The sequence below is a fragment of the Mustela erminea genome, chromosome 9 (assembly GCF_009829155.1).
Source record: "Mustela erminea isolate mMusErm1 chromosome 9, mMusErm1.Pri, whole genome shotgun sequence".
In the NCBI taxonomy this organism is placed as follows: domain Eukaryota; kingdom Metazoa; phylum Chordata; class Mammalia; order Carnivora; family Mustelidae; genus Mustela; species Mustela erminea.
This window is the reverse complement of record NC_045622.1, coordinates 66,420,500-66,438,575: the sequence shown is the minus strand read 5'-3', so window position 1 is coordinate 66,438,575 and position 18,076 is coordinate 66,420,500. Positions and strand designations below refer to the sequence as shown.

General features: G+C 41.5%; 1 long non-coding RNA gene across 1 annotated transcript in view; it reads left to right on the top strand.

Annotated features, from left to right (window-relative positions):
* Positions 1-18,076, top strand: part of LOC116600342 — a 130,800-nt gene that overhangs the window by 64,860 nt on the left and 47,864 nt on the right. The window contains exon 3 of the long non-coding RNA XR_004289593.1: positions 17,501-17,554. This is a non-coding gene — a long non-coding RNA (uncharacterized LOC116600342). The remainder of the gene's footprint in view (positions 1-17,500; positions 17,555-18,076) is intronic.

Genomic DNA, 18,076 nt, shown 5'->3' with positions numbered 1-18,076 from the left:
GCCTCAGTTGCCTGTATTTCTCAATCAATAGCATTTGTCAAAACTGCAATTAAATAATTAGTCTGTAATTAGTTGTTTAATGATTGCCTTTACTGCTATAGTGTTAGCTCCAAGAGACTAGACTGTCAGTCTTGTTCACCTTTGCATCTCTAGGGTTGAGCACATTGCCCTGGATAGAATAAGTACTCAAAAATGTATTAGATGAATGAATAACTTTCTTGTTTTGTTTTGTTATGTCTTGGCAGGTGGTTCTTTCTGAGATTTAAACTTGGCATTTCCAGGAAAAATTACAGAGTGCTAAGTACATTTAGTCCTGGAATCACATTATAACCCAAGATGCTACATCACATGCAAAGAAGCACAGTTCAACACCAAGATAAAGTTTCCTTCCATTTCTAGCTCATTTTCTCTCTCTGCCCTTATCCCCTGCTTCCTTCATTTTGTTAGGTAGATTGACTTTGCTCTGGCTCCTTGATTGAGATGGTTGTACAATGACAGTTCCTACCCACCAGCAACTTATAGGTGGATTAGTTAGGAGGCTCTTGATATAGTCCAAGCATGAGATTATGGTAACTTGGAAACCAATGAGGTAGACACATTTAAGACATTTTTTAGGAGGTAAAATCAATAAGGGGTGTCAAGGACAATGGGGTTATTGTTCTACATCAGCCTCAATCTAGGTGATTAGTCTAAGTTGTTCATGGTAATTTCATCATCCTACTTTCTGGGGGTTAATTTTAAAACAGCCATATGAATGTCTGATTCTGAGACATGAGAAGTCCAAAAGGAACTTCTGGGGAAAAAAATAAATTCCCTCTGAAAGAAAGAACCACAGAGGAAAACATCACTCCTTTGCTGGTTGTGAACAAAGCACTTGTTCTCTGACGGCTCTCTCTCTGACTACTTGCATCTCTGAGTATTACTGCTACCAGATTGGAGGGGACAGCCATGGGAAGTCAAGGGATGTGGAAAAAAAAACCCTGAGCCCTTCCTGACATCATTGGCTTGTTGATTGTAGCCCTCTGGATCCCACCCTACCTGGAATTCTGGATCCTTGAGATAATGAACTTTTCCAAGTATTTAGCCATTGGGTTGGCTTTTCTGTTACTTGCAGCAGAAACCATCCTGCATGAGTCAGTGGGGTCATTGATAACTCAATGCGCAGAGCAGTGCTTCTGACTTGCTGGAGACTTCTCAGTAAAAGGGACTGTGGGGTGACAGTGCCATGGCTCTTAGTTACCTTGTAGGGCTGGAGCTCCCAGTTTCCCTTCTGACCTACCTGCTCAGTATTGGTGCTGAGGCAGAGGTGGGGGTCTCAATTTGCCTCGTTGGGAAGGAGTGGAAAGTGACCCAGATCAAATAGCAGATAGTGAATTTCTCTTTTGGGCTTTCAGTCTGCATTGAAATGGGAAGGTAATTACTTACTGACTTATTTATTTTTAATCAGCTTATGTTCTACTCTTTACTCTTTTTAGATACTATATTTTGAGGAATCCCCTCCATGCTGTATGACAGTATCAGTAATAGAAATTAATATGGAGGAAAGGGCAACCCACAACCAACACAATCAAATTGTTTTCTTTGCCCATGCTTCCTTGAAATTCTTATCCAAATTCATGCAAAACTACACAGAATAGTGATCATAGCCCAGGCATCATTAATTTTTTTTTATTGAGGTATGTCATCTGTGCTGTCAAGTACCCATATCTGTGTAGCTTTATGCTTTTTCACATGTGTTCACTTCTGTAACTGTCCCCTGGTTCAACATATAAAACACTTGGCTGGGTATCATTTTGTAGTTTGCTTTTTGAATTTAATATCACAGCAGAATCATGCTACCCTACTGTTTATCCTAAGCATTTTTAGTATGCTACATGGTCTTCATACTTTAGTATGCTGATTGTTAAAGGCTGTAAAAAATCAATCAGATGGCTGCATCGCAGATATCTGAGCCAGCCCCCATCACTGGACATTAAGATCATTTAATATTCTTCCAGATCATAAATAGTGCTTCAATGATCTGTACAGTAAAGGCCAGAAGCTGGCAGCCTTCAGCTTAGATTCTGTCCACATACCCATTTTGTTAGGTTTGCATGGTATTGGCAGACACAGTACTTTTAAGAATATTTGAGTTTTGTTGCAGGCTTAAAACTTGAGGAGCTCACATGGAAATCTGGATCTCTTGCTTACTTGATAAAGTGAAGGTCTGGTCACACAGGCCACATTTCTAACAGTGGCAGATATGTGGGGATCAGAAGGGACTGTTCTTTGGAAGGAGCATGTGCTCCCTAGTTTTCCCTGTGACTCCCAATTTTCCCTTCTATCAGGCCTGTTCACTGATTAACAGCATCTGTCTGGGTCCAGTAAGCACTTCAGTTTGCTATCCCTGGCATATGGATTCTTTTTTCTTGATGCTTATAAAGATGTCATCTATGCACAAGGTTGATGTTAACCCCAAGGAAATTATAAATAGAAGCACGTTCAGAAGAGTAGAGTGGAAAAGAACATGCCTGTTGTGGTACCTAAGTGGCAATCACTGCTCATGACTTTGGCCCAGTCATGTCCTCTGTGCATCTTAATTTTCTCAGGCTTCTAGTGAGAACAATGACCCTACCTCTTGGAGCAATTATAAAGATCTAATAGTGGCTGGTACACAGTAGGCAATTAATAAATGGTGGCAAAGTAAAAGAAATCTATTGAAAATTATTTCTTACTGTTAATTTAAATAATTCTAGTTCTTGAATAGCATTCAAAAGGTCTCTAGAGTTACCTGTAAGGATTTAATAACAGTAACAATAATAATGACAAGTGGATAGGGTTTCATAACGTTGTGTCTGAGTGTCTAAAGAGTGACCTTAATATTCTGATTTAATTGAGATGGTAAATTAAAGATGTGTGGCATTGCTCCTCCATACTAAGGAGTTTAAAATAGGAGAGAGAGTCCATCCTTTACATTGTTACTTGAGCTGATGTTTCTTTAGGAAGATCATAAATGCCTGCTACTCTGGCCTTTGTAGTTGATTTTAATAATTCCAAATATTTGGCATGGGGGAGAATCTTTACTAATGTATACAAAGTCTTGACTCCAGAATTCTGAATGCATAAATTACTGACCTTGGTAAAAGAAACCTTTCCTAGAAGATAATTTGTCTTTCTCTTAGTTAATGGTCTCTCCACCTCCTGGAAACCCAGGAGTTATCCCTATCTTTATTCCTCCTCCAGATGCAGTTCATCACGAAGTCTCTCAATTCCCCTTCCTAAATGTCTCTCAACTTAGTTTACTTCCTTCCATCTAGAACAACATTACACTCACCTAAGCCACAATGCATGCTCAACACAGCAGCCTGGGTGATCTTTTAAATACTCAACTCATATCACATCACCTTACTTCTTAAATTTCTTCCATGATTCCCATTTCACTTCAGATAAAATCCAAACTCCTTATCATAGCCCACAAGGCTCTGCATGATCTATCCCCAGCCTCCTGTCTAAGTTCATCTCATACAGTTTACTCTCCTTGCTCGTTACATTCCAGCAACACCAATCATCTTTCACATCTAATTTTTACCCAGCTCAGAGACTTTGCACATACCTTGCCTTTGCCTGGTATCCCAGTCCCTGCTACCTATTCTCCATATATCTTTGTAAGGTTGGCTTCTTCAGGTCACAGGTTAAAAGTCACATTTTCACCCCATCTAAGGAGGTCTTCCATTTTCCTCTCTTGCAGCATCCTATGCCTTCATACACCCCATGCATTCTGTAGTGATTTTGTTATTTTTATGTTGACAGTCTGTCTTCCCAAATAATGTAATTTTCATAAGAACTTAGGCACACCTCTCTCACTTACCAGTTACATCCCCAACCACTAGCACATTGCTGGTCATGTAGTAGGCATAAATAAGTATTAACTGAATGAGAGGAAGAGTGGGTAGATGTAACTGCTGTGAGAGTTCAGTGTAGTCTCAGGAAGGTTCTTCTAGAACAAGAAGACCAGTACGAGATTTAACTTAACCAGCTCTACCAGGTTGTAGCATGTGTTTGGTAGTGCCCACAGAGGGAAATGTTCCAAAGGATCTAGAGAAGTTGAGAGACAGACCTAGATATTGTCAGTTCATCTTAGCCACTGTCCAGGGGAGGTCCTGGGTTCAGACCAATGACCACTTAAAATTTTCTCTGAATTTAATGACTGCATTTGATTTATCAACTAGTGTCTTGTATGTTTGGTAAGCAGGAATTAGAGGTCCTAATTAGTTCTGAGAGTGTTAATAGATCTAATCAGCAAAGGTGTGATGCCCTTGGGCCTCTCACTGGTGCTCAGCCTGGTGACTGACCCAGTTTGGCTCTGACCTAGCTCTTACTCTGCTCTCAGGATGTTTGGTTCTGGCCCTGCCTAATCTCTCACTATTTTCTGGCCTTGGCCCCTCTTCTTCTGAGCTTAACTTCTACAAGTCCCTTCTTCCCATTGTATGTCTTAATAAAGTAAATTCAATGCACACATTTCAAATTTACAAATCATTAAGCCAGAATACATTTTCATATCAATAAACTGAAAGTAACTTTTTTTTTAGGTTTGACAACATCATGGACACATTATGACAAAATAGCTGGCAGCCCCTACTGGTGAAGTGCGATATTACAACCCAGCTCTATTAGCTTTTGTAAATATCCAGGTAAAAAAGCAGGAAGAAGGTAAAATTCTGGGAGATATGAAGTGGGACCGGGTACTGCTCAAATATAGAAGATTACTGATTTCTGGAAGAGAAGAACAAGAAAGAATTAGTCAAATGAAAAAATCTGCATGAGAAAAGTAGATTTCTAAGTGTGGGGAGTATCCCTCTTAGGGTCAGGGCCAGTTAGTTTCTTTCCATTTATCTGAGAACTATGGAGGAAATTACTCTTTCTGTCTTCATTTTCAGCTCCTTGATCTGGGGTTAGTCACTATTTAAAGTCACTTCAGCAAGAAGACAGGGTCATAGGGACCTTGTCGTAAGAGCTTTTGCTGTGATCTGGTAACTTGTAACTTATCAGAATGAGAGTACTCAGAATCCCAGACCACACTAACCTATGAGGCTCTGATGGTTGCCAGCCACTTTCCCAACCAGGTCTGCACTAAAGTGTAATCTTAAGGAAAGTTGTGGAGTTGAATATGCTTACTATCTGCACACTTATTCTGTCTTGTCTGCACCATTCATAACTCGCAGAGCCTCTACCACCTTCTCTTCCCTTGGACCCACTACTCTCATATTTGTAAAAAGAATAAAAGAGAGATAGTGATAGTAACAATAATGATGATGGTGTCAGTCAGGATTCTCTCAAGAGAAAGGAAATTACAAAGACATGGGTTCAAACCCCAGCTTCACCACTTATTACATGTGTATCTCTCTGAGCTTCAGTTTCTCCTTAACAATATTGAAATCACAAGGTCATTGCAAGAATTTGACAAAGGTATACAGAATGCCCAATGTACTATTTGCACCTAATGAATATTTCTTACCCTTCTCAAGTATATTAGCATGTTTTAAAGTCATCTGGAGAAGTGAGGATTAAAACCAAGAAATGCTGCTTTAATGGTATAATTTCAGGCAGTGGGTGGCATAGATATTTTTGGATTGCAGCTCCTCCATGTGCTTCTGACATTGTAATATGGAGGTGACTTCCTACTCTGCCTACATATAATGGCAGCTGGGCTTTGTCACTATGATTTCAGTATGATTTCCCAGTCCTTGGCTCCAACTTACATCATTAATCCTGTTCAAAGACACAGTGGAAAAAAGATTCTTTGATTAAGTTTTGTTCACTTCTATTAAATATTTCTTAAATTCCTTCCTTCCCTGCCAGCCCCATCACCACTGTCATGGTTCAGGGACTTAATTCCTATGTGTATCACTGCATTGGCCTCCTAACAGGTCTCCCTGCTGCTCAGCTCTTCCTCTCCTGTTTTTCACACAGCAGGTGGAGTGATCTTTCAAAAACATGCATATGATCCTGTCAACTTTTACTTAAAAGCCTTAGTAGAAGTATGCTTTCTGGCCACAGTGGCTCTCAGCCTCTGGTGGCATAACACATTGATTTGTCACATCAGTTGTAAGGCAAATCTGTGCATCCATCCATCCATCAGCCATCCAACAAGTATTTATTGAGCATTTATTATGTATCAGTTACTGTTACTGTTGAAGATATTTGGGGAGGATACATCAGTGAACAAAAACAGGTAGAAATCTCTGCATGTTGTCAGAAACTTGTTAGTAATGAGTTAAAGTCCTAAAGATTGTGAATGATTTATCTATTTCAATATTATAGTGGATACATGTTTATTTCTACAATAACATTATCTTAAATCACTTTCATGGTGAGGTATTCCTTGATGGAGAGTGAAAAGGGGAATTTATAGAAGGTAGTTGGGGAATTATGTGTGAATCTGGGTATGCCTTTGGCAGTGTGCCTCTGAATAGCATCATCTTTTGTCTACAGAAAAAATGTTAAGTGTACTACTTGTCTATGGGATAGAGCACAAATATTTCAGCCTTCATTATTTGGTCTATGCTTACCTCATCAACCTCATTCTTTGCCACCCCTTACATTGTACTGTACACTCACTAGTCCTTACCTATTAAAACATTTTTTATATTGAATTAACTTGCTACCAGTAGAAGAGTTTAGATCACAGATAACTGAAATATGTAAATAATTTTCTTACAAGTCCAGAAGTCATATTTTTGTGGGAGAATGGACTAAGTCTATATTGCAAACTAAAAATGAGGGATGAAAGGGAAATTTGGTGAGACCCTCAGATTCCTGCTAATAGATTACCACTATAGTATTTTAGAAAAGTATACTTCTTGGACTTTAATGAAAAAGACATGCTCTTATGGTAATAAATCTGAATTCATTTATTAGTATTGGTATGTTATTATTCAATCAAAAGTATAGCAAACATTGGAGGAGGGGATAGTTTTGGAGGATTAAAAAGAAGTAAAACTTTGTATAGTGATTAGTCTCGTTTTGTCAATGTGTGAGAGGGGAATGGACAAAAGTGAGCCGTAGAAGATGACTTTTACCACGTATAAGACACAGGAAGACTCTCAAAAGATGCTTAGGAGCTAAGACCTGGGTAGATTCCTGCAACCAGTTGGAATTTCTCCCATTTACAAATGGACTTCCAGTCACTTCATATGTTCTGGCCTTAACTCTGAGCCACACACCCAATTCACCTCATGCTCAGAATAAAGATTCTTTCCCAATTCTTCCAGTTTCTGATAGTGGGATTTGTCTTCCCATTCATGACATCAAAAAATCATGCTTGCCATTAACTTGGGGCAACTTGAAGAGGGAGAAAGTATTAGAGCTGCTCTTGCCTCGATTTTTATAGAAAGGTATAAAAGGGAAAACTTTAAGGCAGCACAGATATGGCTTGTTGAAAAAGATCTGGCTAGGATTCACAGATGGTGCTGGATGGATTCTCATATGTTGCTTTTCCCCAGCATCCTCAGTATGACTGGTTGGTGGTTCTTTAGGGCACAATCCACAAAGAGGTATGGGAGAATAGAATAACATCGAAGACCCCCTTCCCCGCCCCCACCACCAGATGTATTTCAGCACGTTGAAGCAGGAAACGTAAGTAAGGACTCAAATCCATGAGTGATTCAAGGGCGCATAAGGAGGAAGAGAATGGCAAATTAACCAAGGGGTCTAGAGCGTCTAATTCCTTTGCTATTGGAATGACCTTGAGGAATTATGCCACAAGGTTCTCAGGGATGGGAGAACAGTAACCCTCCCCATCTCCTTTCTGTTCCCATAAATAGGGCTTGGCAATCCTCTCTCCAAAAGGTCAGTTATTTTGTGCAGTTATTTTGGTCCTTGCAGCCAAGGCTTTGGTGCCCGGCCTCTCTCCAGCAGTGGGTGAAATGCAGTGAGGGGCCATTCTGGGGTGACCTTCACTTTGTAATTAATCCTCCTCATTAGCAGCTCACTTGCTTCCGATGGGGCAGTGCACACTTGTTTGTGGTTTTGTAACTGCCAAACAGGGCTGGGCCAGCCATTTGTTGGCATCCTAATTGTCTCCAATCACAGGGAGATGAATTGCACTGAGAAAAGTAATGAGAAGTGGAACACACTGGCAGCCAGCCAAGGGATCCACACTGTCAGCGGCACAGCCCAAGAATCCACCATCAAAGCAGGACACAGGAGGGCAGGCTGGGGCTAGGTGCCAGCCTGCTTAAGGGGGATTGTGGGGGCAAGGGGAGAGGGTTAGGATCGCGGGAAAGGGAGTACTTGAGGGAGACAGGGGGGTAGAGATTGGACCACCTTCTCTTGTCACCTCTCCTTTTTATCTTTTCCTCTTTTCTGATCCCCAGCAGCCTCCAATGCAGTGCTCTTGAGACCACAGGGAAGTGAAGAGAGGGGAGGGCAGGGAACAAAGAGGAAGGGAATTGATAAAAGAGGTCTGTGTGGATTTAAATGATGAAGAAGAAGAGAAAAGATCTCAATGAACTGTTATTGTCCACACTGCCTGAAGTTTGCTGTTGCTACCGGCCCTGTGGTCATGGCACTGTTGGGGGAGCTGGCCCCATCCCTGTGCTGTGGCTGCCACAGTGGCTGCTGTAGTAATTTCAATGACAGGGATCCTGGTTATGAGTGATAACAGGCATGGAAACCCTTGAACTTTAAGTCAAGTTTACCTTTGTCCTATGAGTGAAATTAGGAGGCATAAAAATGTCATAGAATGAGATCAGCTCTCTATAGAAATGTCCCAAGAGTTCATAAAATGGGAAGTTAGTAAAAGGCAGTCAGTAAAAAGGAGTGTAGGAGTACTGAGGCTATCAAGCCGCAGCCGAATGGAGCATTTCCCACCAGTATGTGCATTAACTTGCCTTCAGCTGAAACTCAACTGCAGATCAATGCTTGAAGGAGGTTTACGGATAGAAAAGGCTGGTCTGCAGTGAGAGAGTTCAGGGGAACTTCATTATGGCCAGACTTTTCACTGAATGCCCAGCATTGTCCAGGGCAGAGGGTCTGAAAATCTGGGAGACAGTGTTCTTGACCTAGAGAAGTGCTCCTGTTTCAGGCAGGGATGTTCCTCAGGAACTCACAGTGGTTGGGTGAAAAAAATTCTTCAGGACTCTTCAGTTTCTGTTGATGTATTGACTCACATTCCACAAAGTCATTCCACATTCCACAAGTCATTCCACAAATATTCATTGTGTCCCAACGGAATGACAGACACTTTACTCATCTCTGGGAATAAAGAAGCGAACAAAACAGATACAGCCCCTATCATCTTTGGGCTTCTAGTTGAGAGTTAGGCAAGAAGTCCTGAGGAGAGAGTGAGCATGGTGTATTCTGGGCACTGAGAGAGGGAGGGTGGCAGGACATGACATTGGTGAGAAAGTTGGGGTCCAGTTCAGGCAGGGGCCTTTGCTCTGTGCCAAGGGGCTGGACCATTATATTGAGGACATCTGTGTCAAAACTGTTTTGGTTGTAAGTGAAAAGAATTCAACTTGAATAACCTGTAGTCAAAAGAGATTTATTGGCTTGGAATCCAAGGAAAAGATGAAAGCTATACACTGATAGGAGGTTCAAAGATGAGGTTGGGCTCAGGACACAAGGGGACCAGGAGCTTGAACATGGCTAAGACTTTTCTTGTTTCTCCCATGGGCTGGTTTCTACCTCTCTTTCTACACACTTTCTCCAAATGGTGGAGACTTCTATAAATTCTAAGTTTTGCCTTATAGCCTTCACCAGTGCTGGGGGACTCACTGACATTTCTCTTGTCCCAGGTTATATATCCTAAGGAGGAGGCTATGACCCATTTAGGCCAAGTATGCACCTTGACTAACCAGTGTGTCTAGAAGCTGGAAGAAGTGGAGGAACTCTGCAGCTGCTCTAAGAGCTAAGTAAATTGGTTAGGCTTAGGTGGGGGTGCTAGATACCTCTTGCATTCTACAGTAGTCAAATCCCAACAAGCAATCTCTGGACTTCTAAAGCAGGTTCCCTGATTCTGGAACTCTGATTCTGGAACAGATGCAAAACTAGTGTTAGGTCACTGAGAAATGTTATCACATTTGGCAAGTAATTGATTAATAAGTGATATATGTATGACTTATGGCTTAGATAGTGCCTGGCACATAGTAATATTATCTAAGTGTTAGTGATTATCATGATGATGATGTTGATGATAACGATGATGATGATGATGATGATGATGATGGTGATGATAATCCATCCCTTTTTATGGGCATAATTCAGTTCTGGATCCACACAGCTAACAACCAGGGTTATGGTGACCCCATCAAGGCAGGGTTAGCCTGAGCCACCAGCCAGTACCCTCCACATCTACATTTCATCTCCTTATAGCTTCACTCCCACTGATAGCAATTTTGATGGATGCTAAGGATCCCATTACTAGGAAGTAATGACTAGTTTCCAGCAGGAGCCACATTTTCCTTCTGCTTTTCACTGCCAAACACATGGTACATGCTCAATAAATAGTTGATAAAGGAAAGTGATAAATTAAATCTGACTGGAGAATTCTCCCTGTTGTTTGCATGCCTCTATTCAAATAAGCTAGGGTTTTCCACCAAACTTTTTGTTACCAGCAAAATCTCCGTGGATCCTCTAATAACAACCTTGACAGGCAAAGCTCTAAATAAACATTAATTAAGTCTCTTAACACCCTTGTAAATCAGTGAGCCATATGGCAATTATAAAAAAAAACAGGATAATTTTAAGGAGCAAGAAATTTTAAAATAATTGTTTACTTTATCATAACAGAGAAATAATTTACATATATACAAAAATGAATATTCAGAACCATAGGTAAGACAGAAATGCTTGGCTAATTTCTGATGAGCCAGAATCAACTAGGTTAGATGTTGATCTCCCTGAGGGTGAAGGTATATGTATTCTCTACTTTGTACCCTCAATTCATATGCTTTGTTCTAGACCAGGATTATCTAATAGAATTTTCCGTGATGATAAAAATGTTCTACATCTGCGCTGTCCAGCATGATAGCCACTAGTGGTTAGTGTGACCAAGGAACTAACATTTTACTTAATTTTAGTATAACTTAAAGACCACATGTGGCTAACAGTCACCAGCTTGGACATTGACAGTGGTTTATGGATTTGGGGATACACGGGAGAGGTTAATATAGCATTAACGAGGTCATGGCCTAGTTGCAGCTTTTAGAAATTGCCATAATGGTGAGACTAATCATTATTTCAATCATTACAGGCCACTTATTCATTCACTTATTCATTCAAGAAACCATATATAAGCACCAGCTATGTGCCAAGCTCTGTACTGAGTAGGAGGGCTACAAGTAACGACTAATAATTGTCCTGGCTTACAGGTAAAGGGGAGAAATAAGCAATTTAAAGGACAGATACAGAAGTTTGTGATGTGTTGCCTGTATTAGAGGCAAACATATGGGGTTTAGAAATGTAGAGAAGGGACCACTAATTCAGCCTGGTGGATATGGAGTGGGGTGAGCTGGTCACAGAATAGTGCCCAGAGAGGGGATGAGGGTGGGGGATAGGGGCCATCCCAGGCAGAGGGATTGGCACAGACAAGGGTATACCAAGGGGGTGTGGACCTTTGGGGAACTCCCAGATATGTGGGACATATTATTTGGGGGCTAAGTGGTGGGTAGTCAGCCATGACTCCTAGGGAGAGGTCAGGGGAAGTTTGAGAAAGAAGTTTAGATTTTACTCTAAAGGTAGCAGGCAATCAAGCTGTAATCAGGGGAGTAGCAAGATTATATTTGTGTTCTAGAAAGACCCTTTTGGCAGCAGCGTGGAGAATGCTTTAAGGGAAGTGAGATTGGAGACAGGAGCACCTGGAAAAGATAAGCTTTTGTTCCATGAGAGACCCTTAAATCACATTTAAGCAGTAAGGGTGCTGCTGGCTAGATGCAAATGTAACTGTTCCTTTCTGAGGAATGGTGGGGACCTCTGGGGTACAGGTGCTGGGAGGTCTGAAGTTGGCTTTGGGGAGAGCAAAGAGCCTGGCATGGTACCAGGGGAGCCATCCTCTGGGGAGAGAAACGTATTTCCTTAAGCAGCCTGGGTTTGTGAGGGAGGGCTTCTCGTGGTCTTGGTGAGAACCTTGAGGTGAGAAAGCTGACACCAGCACTCTCCTCCATGTCCTTTGTGCACATGGACTTCTTTCTGAGTTGCCTGCTGTGTATTAGTCTGCTCAGGCTGTCATATCAAAGTACCATACTCTGGGTGACTTACACCACAGAAGTTTATTTCTCCCAGTTCTGGAGGCTGACAAGTCCATGATCAAGGTGCTGGCCAATTTGGTTCTTGGTGAGAGCACTCATCCTGGCTCACAGGTGCCCACCTTCTCACTGTGTCCTCACATGGCCTTTCCTCATTGCAAGCATGTTTAGATCTCTCTCCTCCTCTTCTTAGAAGGCCACTATTCTCCTCATGAGGGCTCCACCATCACAACGTACTCTAACCCTAGTTGCCTCCCAAAGGCCCCATCTCCAAATACCATCATGTTGGGGGCTGGGTTTGGACCTATGAATTTTGAGGGTGATGCAAACATTCAGTCCTTAACACCTGTATTGGGCAAATGACAGGGTTTGAGGCTTGGTATATACATTTGGACTCTCCAAAGTATATGCAGGATTTGTCTCTCTTTGGTATCTCAAGAACATTCACAAAACCCTGTGCAGGAGCAGGGGGGTTTCTGACTCAAGATATTGCATAGCTGATCATCTGCTCCTGACTCTCCCTGGGACCCAGACCCAACTTCCTAGGCTGGCATGGAAGAGATTTATTTATCCCTTCTGTGGTTTACCTTTCTTATCACACATCTCTCATTCAGAAAGCAGGAATCTGTATTCCCTGAAAATACACAGCTGACCAGTCAAGGAGATGTGAATACAGGGAAAGAATGGGTGGTTGGCAGAGGTCAGTTTGGGTTGGGAATGTTAAATACTTCTGAGCTGCTTACATCTATCTGTCATTCTGAAAGTGGCCTCTGGTGGTAAAGCCAGGGCTAAGAAGAAATTATAAGAAGAAAGATTGGGAGTTACTATTAGGGTACACTTTGAACTCTTCAGCAATGAGATGAAGATCTTAAAATGTAGTGGGTTCATTACTGAAGTTGTGAATGTAGGGGCGCCTCAGTGGCGCCTGGGTTGTTACGCATCTGCCTTCCACTCACGTCATGATTCCAGGGTCTTGGATCAAGCCTCGCATTGGGCTCCCTGCTCAGTGGGAAGCCTGCTTCTCCCTCCCCCACTCTCTCTGCTTGTGTTTTCTCTCTGACTGTGTCTCCATCAAATAAATAAATAAATAAATAAATAAATAAATAAATAAAATCTCTTAAAAAAAATGAAGGTGTGAATGTAGAGACTGGACGACAGTTTGGCGATGATGCTGTAGGAGGACAAAAACAACGAATGAGGAATTGGACTGGGAAAACAACAGATAGAAGAGACTGGATCAGAACATTATGCAAATTCTCTGCTACATCATCTAAGTAAATGGACCTTACAACACCATTCAGTGGGGTGCCTTGGAAGCACACTGCAGGGAAGCACCAGAATTCAGGAAGGCTGGGAAGACTATCACAGAAAGTGATGTTTAAGCAGGAACCTGAAGGATGAGTAGAACTTAGCTAGGGGGAGGAATTTAGGATTGGAAGACCACTCTGCTTTGTAACTCTTACTGAGAATGATCTGGCTTAAAATGGCAATAGTGCCAAGGTGAAGAAACCTTGATCTAGAGTCCATTTGAATTCCTATCATGATGGCACTCCTCTTAACACCATTAGCTATTTGCTTGAGTTTTTTTCTTTCTCTTCCTAAGGATGCCCTACAATAATAAATGTAACAGTTTTGGACAGAATCAAAGACACAGTAGTATAGAAAAGAGAGTAGGGTCATTCTTTGTAAAACTGAATTCTTTGTAGTACCGTAAGTTCCATGAAGGCAGCAGTGTAAGTGTGGAGTTTAAGTGAAACATAGCCATTACCAATAAGCCACAGAAACATGGCTTGTCCTAGTGCCTGGCATCTCCTTGGGGATGAGACCATCCAATCCCAAGTCATTGCCAATCTCCTTCTCACTGGCACCTGTGATATCGCCATCCTCTGGACTATCAGGACTCTGAAGGGCATAGCCTGAGCCTGTGTAGTTTATGGGAGAAAGGAATAGAGAATGAGAAACAGAATAATGAGAGGCATGAAAGTCCTCTGGGCATTTTGGGGAAAAAATGGAATCTTGACCTGGTTTCCACACCAAATTCCAAGAATATACTTATGAGTTTAGAGTCTCTCCCTAGAGTAATACATTCAGAAATGTCCAGTGAAATGTTGAGAGAACTGAAGCTCAGGCTTATGACTAACTAACTCCAACTTTATTTGTCATAATCTTTTATATTGCTCACTTGAAGATTTTATGGTCATGTCCAACACCCTCTTCTCTGTGGTTGTTTGAAAACTTATCCTGCTTTAACGTGCTGGAGAGGCAGCACGATGTAAAAACATTAGTATGGAATTGAGAGACAGATTATGAATCCCAACATCCACATAATTAGCAGTGTGACCTGGGTCACTTATGTAACATCTCTGAATGTGTTTCCTTATTTTAAATTTAGGGGTGACATCTGTCTCACAGAAAATGTCCATTATAATAGGCTCAATAGGCATTTCCCTTTACTCAATGCATAGTCCTTCCTTCTCTTTTCTGTGCGCCTTCAGCCTCTGAACTTTGTTACATTTGACATAAATCATATTTAAAATAAGGAGGAAAACCCCTCAGCCATATGGCTCATAGTGTCAAGAGTTATGTATGTCTTACAAGACAGGATTCCAACTTGACTCCAGATAAAAGATACCATGTGCTGGGGCGCCTGGGTGGCTCAGTGGGTTAAGGCCTCTGCCTTCAGCTCAGGTCATGATCCCAAGTCCTGGGATTGCATCAGGCTCTCTGCTCAGCAGGGAGCCTGCTTCCCGCCCCCATCCTCCGCTCTGCCTGCCTCTCTGCCTATTTGTGATCTCTCACTGTTAAATAAATAAATAAATAAAAATATTTAAATAAATAAAAAAATACCATGTGTCAGTTTTCAACACCCATTTCCTTTCAAAGATTTGTATAAGAATGAATGAATGGAAGACATAAACAAATTACAATCTTGACCCTGAAAATTGTCAAGTATACAAACTTTTCATTTTAAAGTAATTTTAATTAAAAAAAATCATGGCTTGGTTCATTTTTTTCCATAAGTAATTCAGAGCTTACCTCAATAAAATGTGGATTTTTTGAGCTAGAAGAAATCTTAATGACAATCTGTAATAAATGCAAATGACAGTGCCATGGGCTGTTATAAGGCCCATAAACTGGTCTGATATAGGACACACAGACTCACTCTGATAAGTGAGTAGAAGTGACTTGCATAAGATGTGGTGACAGGGTTAGTGACAGGGACATTGTGTCAATCCACTTGAGGCTCACTCTCCATAGGGCACCTCTTCCTTGACCAAATGGCAGCAGCAGGGCATGCAGAGAGACTGGATCCTCTGGCCTCTGACCTTCCCCCATGCCTTTCTGTTGTGGTCTAGGTTCATTTGTGCAGTGCAGCTAGAGTGGTAGTTTGGGAGTTGACCATATCTATCGAGCTACCATATTTATCTCTAACTATTGGGAAAGGGTCTGGCACAGACCTAGGTCAAAGCAAAAGAATGTCCTGGTGGGGCTTACACATGGTGGGAGCTGGGGCAGGCTAGCTGTACAGTGGGCTTGGGGGGAAATATGTATAACTTAGAACTCTAGATGGTCTCTTGAAACACACTCAGCCAGGAGATAATTGAGGGTCCATACAGCAGCGGCTGAGTCTTGTCACCCAGCAGCACCGTGGTTACCTTGACAGAGCATTGCTGATTGCAAATTAAAATGCATAGAATTGTGTGGGGAGTGTTTTCAAGAAGAAACAGAATCAACTTAGTGGCACCATTGAGGCTCTTACAGCCGAACACCAGATGCAAGGATTTTTCAAGGAAACCACAATGCTCTCTTCTTTCCTGGAGCAGAAGGTTTAGTACTTAGGTTGGTTAGAGTACAGCTATTTTAGGAGACATTGTCAAACCCTGAGCAAGGAGGTGTCAGAGAGCTGTGTCAAAACTGATGCAGACCCAGCCCTGGGACCAGTTTGGACAAGTGGCCCTTTGATTCTATCTGGATATGTTTTTCTGACCCATGGGTGGAAGCGGGTTCTTCAAGTGGTTCTGCTGTCCCAGAACAAATATCTGCAGTGCTCTGGGGCTCTGGAAAACTTGTGTGTCCACTTAGTCACCACTTTTTTCTTAACCTCCTGTGCTGGACTAGATCAGTGATTCCCAACCTGTGGACAGACATGACACCTGACGTCCTGCGGCCCTCATTTCTGGAGCAGGAGGTTTAGTCAGATTCCCTTGTCCTGACCTCAGCTTTCTTCCATTAAAAAAACTATATAAATGGAAATACAGTGTGTGTTTAATGTGCTGTGAAGGCAAATGTGCTATTAGTCAGTATACATATATATGTATAATGTGCAGTTAATATATCAGATTTCCTCCATTAAACACTGTGTGAGTGTGTGTGTGTGTGTGTGTGTGTGTGTGTGTGTGTGTGTTCTGTCTGATACATGGCCCCCAAAGATGACCATATGCTAATTCTGAGAATCTGTGAATATGTTACCTTATATAGCAAAAAGTCTTTGCAGATATGATTAATTTAAGGATTCTGGGGTAGGGAGAGTTTCTTGGATTATCTGTGTGGGCCCAACATAATGACCAAGTCCTTGTAAGAGGGACCTCCTTGTAAAAGGAGGAGTTAGAGTCAGTAAAAGGAGATGTGGTGTTGGAGCCAGAGGTGGAAATGATACACTTTGAAGGTGGAGAAAGGCAATACGAGTCAGGAGTATAAACAACCTCTAGGAGCTAGAGGGGGCAAGGGAATGGATACTTCTTTGAATCCTCTAGAAGGAATACAGCCTTGCCACCATCTTGGTTTTAGATTTCTGGCCTCCTTAACTGTTAATAATAAATTTTTATTGTTTTAAACACTAAGTTTCTTGGTAATTTGTTATAGCAGCAATAAGAAACTAATACTACATATATACACACATATACACATGTACACATAGGTATACATATATACACATATTCTAAGTTATAAAATTCAAGGATTATAAAACTTACACAAAAAACTTATACATATTTGTACATGTAACTTAAAGTGAAAACAATAACTTACATTTAGAGTACTGCTTATGACTTGAGATTATGTTCTCTTGAACCAAGTCTGCCACATTCCAGCATTAGAATTTGGGCAAGTCCCTGATTTCTTTGCATCTCAGTTTCCTCATCTCTGAAATGGGTGTATGATCCTACCTCATATGTTGAACTGAGAGAGAGGGAGAGAGAGAGTAAATCAAGTACTTATAAGAGTGCCTGGCACGTGTAACCACCATATTAAGTAACAGTATTATCCTGACTTTTCAGATGAAGAAACTGAGGTTGACTTTCACGTGGCCATGCTGCTCTGAAGTGACACAGGTAGGGTGAGAATCTAGCCAACTCCAACTGCAGTATGAGCTCCACACCATACTTTCTCATTAATAGAGGGAAAGTATCTGTTATGAACTGATGTTTGTGTTGCCTCAAAATTCATATATTGAAGCTCCAGCCCCCAGTATAGCTGTATTTGAAAAAGGGCTTCCAAGGTTAATTAAGGTTAAATGGGTCATAAGGGTGGGGCCCTGATCAGAGAGGACTAAGGTTCTTAGGGCTTGTTCCCCTTAACCCCTTCCTCTCTCTTTGGGGAACACATTGAGGAAAAGGCCACATGAAGACACAGCAAGGAGGTGGGTATCTACAAGCCAGGAAGAGAGACCTCTCCAGAAATCAAATTTTCAAACAACTGTGTCTGTGTACAGCCTCCAGAACTCTCTGTTGTTTAAACCACTCACCTGGTGGTTTTTTGTTATGACAGCCAGAGAAGACTAATATATTATTCTTTCACAGGCTTTAGTTCCCTTCCCACAACTGTATAAACCTATTAACTATTTGGTATATACC